Genomic DNA, 8,224 nt, shown 5'->3' on the forward strand with positions numbered 1-8,224 from the left:
AGGTGTTTGATTGAATCCGTTGAGTACATCGAATAAGAGTGTCCGCTCATTCCAACATGACAGGAGTCACAGCCATGTACGGCCGGCCGGCATGCGAGAGATCGGACTAATCTGCGTGACCTTGTTGCAGTGATAACAGACGCCTCGCCCACCACTCACCGTTCTTTGGTCACTGCCAGGTCTCCGTAGACATTCTGCAAGCACCTGTGAATATCTGCGATGGTCTGGTTTTCCTCCAAAAGATTCTCAATGACAGCTCTCTGCTTGGGACGCACCTCCTTTACAGACGCCATTTTGAAGGCTACATATAGCGCTACCACCTACCGGAACTTCGTGAAACTATAGAGGCTGAAGAGGGAATATTCCACGATGTCCCACAACAAACTCCGAACTTTCTCAACCGAAATTTGTCGGGAAAAAATGTGTTGCATTACGTACTGAAACACCTCGTGTATTTTTTATGGGTATTTCAAGTCGGTACCTGTGAAGATGTTCTGCTCTTTAATTGTCAACTAATTCTTAAAAATACACCTACGTGGTACTGTAACATCGTTTGATAGCAAATTTGAAGTACCCGTTGTTTATACGACTGCATAGTAGATACTGAAACTTCTCATCCCTTTCGTATGTCATTCCCATTCATTTTTAAAGGCTTTATGTGTAGACATCCACTGGACCTGAGAACGGCCTTCATAGCACGAACAAATAACAAACGGGATTATGAGAGCATTTTGACTAATCAGGTCGATTCCATGGCGTAATGTTTGTTCCCCAATGGTGATGCTGAGTTGCAAGACGACAGTGCCCCTGTTCACACAGCTCGCATCGTCCGGGCCTGGTTTTGTGGGCACTAGGATGACTCGTCACATCAGCCTAGCCCATCACAGTTACGAGATCTCAAAAATAGTGAGCCTTTACGGTCTGCTTTGAAGAGAATGGTGCGTGATCGCTATCCGCCTCCATCTTGTAAAAATGTTACTCAGTATGGTGGACTTTCATGTCAATACGCCAGCCGCGGTGGTCTAGCGGTTCTAGGCGCTCAGTCCGGAACCGCGCGACTGCTACAGTCGCAGGTTCGAATCCTGCCTCGGGCATGGATGTGTGTGATGTCCTTAGGTTAGTTCGGTTTAAGTAGTTCTAAGTTCTAGGGGACTGATGACCTCAGATGTTAAGTCGCATAGTGCTCAGAGCCATTTGAACCATTTGAGCCATGTCAATACTTGGTCACCGATGTCCGGAAATATACATCGTAATGACCATTCACTGTAACTTGAATGAATGGGCTCAAGTCAGGATACTAAAGGCACCCGCGAAACATCATAGACCCACCTCTGGTCTGAACTAGAATCTCCAGACACTGCGGGTTAAATTGCTGAGATGGACGTCCGTGCACTCGACAGCTCCCATAGTTTGAAGACAGGCAAATCGCAACACGTCGGGCCACACTACACGCTTCGAGGCAACTACCGTGCAGCTACATCGTTGATCGGCTCACTGAAGATGTGCAGCTGTATGCGCCAGTATGAGCAATGTCCTTTTTGGATGTACACGACCGCAAAAACCCATTCTATGCAACTTCATTCGCAATGTTCGTAAGGCAACTGGATTACATAGACCTACGTTCACCGAAAGTAGCAATTTCAGTGGTGTTTGATACTGATTGTCATTGGCGTAGTATACCTATCTCCGTTTTCTACCAGTGGGGATCTTTTACGACCACCGTTATTACGTCATATTACATGGCTGTTTATTCTGTCACTTCAGCCGTCTTACTGTGGTGATTCTATACAACCGACTGTCATAAACTTAGGTCAGTGTTGGAGGGTCACCTGACTGCCTGGTTCCAGTTGTACACCACCTACAGAGCTCCAAAGCGGCAGTTGTGGTCTGTTAACGAAGTGACAAATACACGACCCAGTCCCATTAATGTGAGCATTGCCTCGGTGATACGTCAACGTGCAGTAACCAGTCAAATATGGCAGTTGGTAGCGGTAGCAGTGGAGGATATACCTCGCCCGCCGCGAGGTTGAATGTCGCTTGGTGGTTTTGTGGGCACGTGATGCATTAATGAAATAATGTAAGATGAAGAGAGACGAACAGGCAGTCATTATAGGAAAGATAAGGGCCACAAATGCGGAAATCCATTGATATAAGAGGTTTTGACAAAGGGCACATAGTTGTGGCACTGCAGCTGGAAACGAGAATCTCTGAAACGGCGAAGCCAGTTGCCTGTTGGCCTACTACTGTTGTGAGTACCTATGGAAAGTGGCCGAAGGATGGTAAAATAACGAGTAGATCGTATGGTAATGAACGACCATTGCTCATCACACCTCCTGTGCAATCCATGATAGGCAGCTATCTGTGGTAGATCCGACGACAGAGCACAATGCTGGTTCAGGCGCAAGTGTTTCAGAGCACATCGTTCAAAGGTCATTGTTAAACATGCAGCTCCACACCACACGTCACCTATGTGTTCCTGTGCTGACTGGTCGTGCGGTAGCGTTCTCGCTTCCCACGCCCGGGTTCCCGGGTTCGATTCCCGGCGGGGTCAGGGATTTTCTCTGCCTCGTGATGGCTGGGTGTTGTGTGATGTCCTTAGGTTAGTTAGGTTTAAGTAGTTCTAACTTCTAGGGGACTGATGACCACAGATATTAAGTCCCATAGTGCTCAGAGCAATTTGAACCATTTTGAACCTGTGCTGACCCAACGACATGGTCAGTTGTGACTGCAGTGAGCACAGCATCACTGAGTTTTCTCCGTGGATCGATAGAAACGCCTTTCTAATGACGCCAGACTGATGGTTGGGTCCTTACACGCCATCATCCAGGCGAATGGCTGCACGAAATATGCGCCGCACCACAAATGCGGACCGGTGAGAGCAGAATTATGCTATGGGGTACATGAAGTTGGACTTACATAAGATCTGTGCTGGTAATCTAAGTCATCATGACAGCAGTAAAAATGGAAATGAGCATTTGGAGTCATTGGCCGGGAGGCCCCATACAGGGCAAGTCAGGCCGCCTTGGTGCAGGTATTATTACATTCGACGCAACATGGGGCGACCTTCGTGCCGGATGGGGATGAAATGATGATGAAGACAACACAACACCCAGTCCCTGGGATGAGAAAATCCCCGAGCCAGCCAGGAATCGAACCTGGGCCCCTTAGGACGGCAGCCCGTCACGCTGACCATTCAGCTATCAGGACTGACATGAGCAGTGAACCACATGAGTATTATTGCGCACCATCTGCATCGCTTAATGCTTGAAGTCTCCCAATACGACGATGACACCTTCCAGCAGGACAGCTGTCCATGTTGCAGAATCGTGCAATAGTGGTATGAGGGGCATCATAGTGAACTGACGTTGACGTCTTACCCAGCAAATGTGCCTGATCTCTACCCACTGGAACACATAACGGGCGCCAGCTGCGTACCCGTAAACCACCATCACATAATTTGGGGAATTACTCGATCTGTGCATAGACATCTGGTGCCATATACTTCTGAAATCCCGTCAAGGACGTGTAGAATCCATGCCAAGCGGAATATCTGATGTACCGTGTTTAAAAAGTGGAGCAACACGCTATTAATAATGATTTGGCTCATCGGTGGTGTGTAAAGTGTGTCGGGGGCGAGGGGGGGGGGGGGGGGCGTGATGAGCTTTGCAGCTGTTATAATGCGGAAACGGAGCGATTTATCGATTTATATGACGTCAAAAAAGGCATGGTTATTGGGTTTTGAGCCAAGGGTGGAAAGTTTGTGAAATGTTTTTGTAGTGCCGTGGTTAAAGCATACGGTGCATGGCAAAATGGCACTGCCCGAAATCGGCGCTGGGACAACTGTGGAGCCAACGGGAACATATGACAAGGGTGGACGATGGCTGTGGAAATGTGAGCAGTCGGACAGACATGCAACTGTTGAGCAACGGACAGCCAAGATGAACTATTGGGCTCCCAACAGTGTGTTCCCTACCACTGAACGTTGCTGCGTATGGGCGTTCACAGCAGGCCCCCGGTTCATGATCCCATTCTGATTGCTGAGGAGGGCGACGAACGCTAGAATTTTCTGGCCAATACTGCAACTGGAGTCCATGGAGTAGCGACATATGGTCCTTTCAGATGAATTATGTTTTATGCTCCATCGGACAGAAAGCAAATACCCTGCAACAGTCGCAGGAAGGTACGAGGCCTGAGAAGAGAGTGTTGTGGTCTGGGGAACGTTTTCGTGGCATTCCCTGGGTGATCTTGTCATTCTGGAAGGTACAATGGATCAACAAGTATCCTTGGGGACCGTGTCCAGCCATTTATGCTGTTTGTTTCCCCTGGGCATGATGGTATCTACCAGCAGGGCACTGTAGCGTGTCACACAGCTTTGCGTGGCTTGAATGGTTTACTCTACTCCTCTGGCCAGCGAACTTCCTAAATTTAAACCCAATCGAGAATCTGTGGGACCATCTCAATCGGGCTGCTCACGCCACGGATCCTCAGCCGAGAAATCAATCACACTGGCGATGGTACTGGTGTTGACATGGCTCCACATCCCTTTTGGTACCTTCCAGATCTTCAGTGACTCTCCTCCTGCACATCTCACAGCGATCTGGGGGGCAAAACATAGATATTCAAGATTTTGACAAGTCGTCAAATTAATTTGACTGAACAGTGTATTTTGTGTGGTGAGCTTGTAACGTTACATAAACAGAATTATTTAAACAAATATGAATTTTTAATAAAGATGGTTTCAAAGCGGATTGAAAAGTATAGAATAATTTCTCCTAGCCAAAACAGATTCCTAACCCCATAGAAATGAGTGCTTGTGAATTTTTAATAGCTCTGACAAAAATTGTAAGAATTACAAGGGATAATGTGCGGCGTATCCAATAACTAATTTTGAATGAGTTAGTCATGTATTGTCATAGTTATTAAAAATTCGCAAGCAAATAATTTCGGGACTATCTGTATAGGGTTAGGAATCTTAATGGGGACAGAAGAAATTATTTTATACCTTTTAGTCCATTTTAAAAACGTGTAATATCTATAATTTATTTTTATTTAAATAATTATTTTCTGCTTTTTAGTCATATATGTCTGAAATTTGTAAATGGCTTTTAAACTTTTGAAGAGATTATATTTTGTGTTGAAATATTTATTTATATATACACTGACGGAAAAAAATCGCAACAAGAAGGAGTTGTGCGAGATAAACGGAAGGTGGTGGCCGTGTTTCTACGTCTGAAAGATATGTCTATTCAAATTTAGCGCCAGTCGCACAAGACTGGCTCTAGTGGCGCTAGTATGAGGACGCAAATGAGGTTTGCTTTAAATACATTCTGTAACTGTCGTGAGCGTTATGCGCAGTTTACACGACGACACTCGGTTGCAGGCAACTGCGCTACCGGCCATTGCGCATGCCCGCCGCGCGTTTGCGCAACTCGTTGGTGAAACTAAACAGTTTCGGCGTGTTCTAACTTTGGCGACACTATTTGCATGAGTTTCGAGGTTATGTGTGTTCGTAGAGTGTAGACAAACTGAAATATGAAGTGGGGAACTGAGAATAATGTTCGCTTTTTGGATATCTACGCTTAGCATAGGTGGTTGTGGGATTTCAGTGATGCTGATTACAAAAATATGCAACATATTGCTGCCGCAGAGACCCTCATGTGCGACCATAACACAGATGGTTTGACAATATCTCACCTGCAGGGCAAAATTTTTTGAGTTAGGAGCACATATGGAACTGAATTAAGAGGAAATGCAAGCAAGTGTAATTCTAGCTGTGCCAATGTTCTCGTCTACAAGACTAAAATCCCATCGTTTGAGTTGGCCAACTTGTTGTTAAAGAATTTTGTTAAAGAATATTTTGTTAAAGAATATTGTTGACAGGAGGGAAGGCTATACAAATTCAAGATGCTGCATTCTTTATTCAACATTCATATATTTAAAACGTCGCTGCAGTGCTCCCCATTCACATATGTTAGAATTTTGAAATATTGCTACTGTACAGATCCATCTTCAAGAGAGTAGCTTGCAAACCATTCTCTTCTTAATGCGACCTGTTTAGAATAATTACTGTTGCTAATGTTAATAATTATTACTGTTAATGTTAATAATTATTGATGTTAATCAAATAGCGTCGTCACCAACTATAACCGGTCATATAGCATGCCGAGTGTTCTCGATTGTAATACACGCAATATGATATGTAATTTCAGTTCTGGCGACAGTACTTCATACATTACAGTACCTTTATTCCTTATTGCATAATTAACTCTATTTAGAACAAACGTGAGCAGTTCTTTAATTAAAAGAACTTCTTGGATGTGTGTGAAATCTTATGGGATTTAACTGCTAACTTCATCAGTCCCTAAGCTTACACACTACTTAACCTAAATTATCCTAAGGATAAACACACACACACCCATGCCTGAGGGAGGACTCGAACCTCCGCCGGGACCAGCCTCACAGTCTATGACTGCAGCGCCTAAGACCACTCGGCTAATCCCGCGCGGCGAACTTCTTGGATCTTCCGTTATAAATTATTTCAGCAAGGATGCTGAGCAAACCGAGCTGACATCTTTTCTTCATCCAGTCACGAATCGAAACACGTTTCTCATTTTTTTCTTATGAAGCGATTCCACGCAAGAAGCATTAACTCCATCACAACACGTGCGACGTGCAGCTGCCAAAACTTTCATTTCAGACATGACTCAGGGGGACCGACAAAACGACGAAACTGAAGTGTATGCTATTGTCGCCGTGTCTACAGTCGTATATGAAAGCACTTGTGTGCAACTCATTCCACGCAACGAGTGGTGCAACCCAATGTCGTGTAAACTAGGCTTTAATTACTTAGTCGTGTAATAGGGTAACGAGAAGCTGATTGTTCCTTCTGCGATGTTGCAGAAAGACTTGTAAGGCATGTAGCCACTATACATGATTGCGGACAGACAGTCGCAAGAAGACTGGACGCCGGCCGGCCACGTGGCACTAACGAGAGTAAAGACAATTGAGTTCGCAGTGTGGCTCTGCTAAATCTACTGAATCTGCAGCAGCAGGCTGAGAAACAGTAGGCACCAGGTGACACAAGGAACTGTTATAAATCGGTTCTTTCAAGGACAGTTTTGAGTCAGACTTTTCCACTGGCACCGAACCACCGTTGTTTGCGACTTCAGTGATGTCAGGCCAGAGCTCATTGGAGGTCAGGGCGGAGGTCTCTTGCGCTTTCTAATTAGAACTGGTTCATCCTCGGTGCCAGTGATGGCCGCGTGTTGATTACGAGACCAACTGAGGGCCTGCAGCCAACCTATCTGCGCGCTAAACAGACTGGACCTGCACCTTGAGTTATAGTCTGGGGAGCTATTTCCTAGGGCAGCACGTGCACTCTCGTGTTTATCCTACATACCCTGACTGCAAAATTGTACGTCAGTCTAGTGATTCGGCCTAGAGTGCTGCCATTCATGGACAGCATTCCACGGGGTGTTTACCAACAGGATAAGACTCGCCCGTACTGCTGTTGTTACCCAACGTTATCTACAGAGTGTCGACGTGTTGTCTTGGCCTGCTTGATCACCAGACCTGTCGCCTGTCAGTCACAAAGGGGACAACATCGGTTTACAACTCCAGCATCATCCACAAGCAGCATTAACTGTCCCTTTATTGACCGACCAGGTGCAACAGACATGGTACTCCGTCCCACAAACGGATATCTGACACCTGTACAACACAGTGAGAGAACGTCTGCATGCTTGCATTTAACTTTCTAGTGATTACATCGGTTATTAACGTATCAGCACTTTACATTTGCAATGGCTTATCTCATGCTTGGCAACGGCCTTGCCGCAGTGGATACACAGGTTCCCGTGAGATCACCGAAGTTAAGCGCTGTCGGGCGTGGTAGGCACTTGGATGGGTGACCATCCAGGCCGCCACGCGCTGTTGCCATTTTTCGGGGTGCACTCCGCCTCGTGGTGCCAACTGAGCAGCTACTCGACCGACTAGTAGCGGCTTCGGTCAAGAATACCATCATAACGACCGGGAGAGCAGTGTGCTGACCCCACACCCCTCCTATCTGCATCCTCCACTGAGGATGACACGGCGGTCGGATGGTCCCGGTAGGCCACTCGTGGCCTGAAGACGGAGAGTGCTTTTTCATCTCATGCTTACATTACCGGTGATCTTGCAATGTTTATCACTTAAGTATGTTACATAGACAAATGTATTGCAGAAA

At 46.1% G+C, this 8,224-nt stretch overlaps 1 pseudogene; it reads left to right on the forward strand.

Annotated features, from left to right (window-relative positions):
* Positions 1-7,820: 7,820 nt before the first annotated feature.
* On the forward strand, positions 7,821-7,938 carry LOC124723589 (annotated as a pseudogene).
* The last annotated feature ends 286 nt before the right edge of the window (positions 7,939-8,224 follow it).

Source organism: Schistocerca piceifrons, chromosome X (assembly GCF_021461385.2).
Source record: "Schistocerca piceifrons isolate TAMUIC-IGC-003096 chromosome X, iqSchPice1.1, whole genome shotgun sequence".
NCBI classification, from domain to species: domain Eukaryota; kingdom Metazoa; phylum Arthropoda; class Insecta; order Orthoptera; family Acrididae; genus Schistocerca; species Schistocerca piceifrons.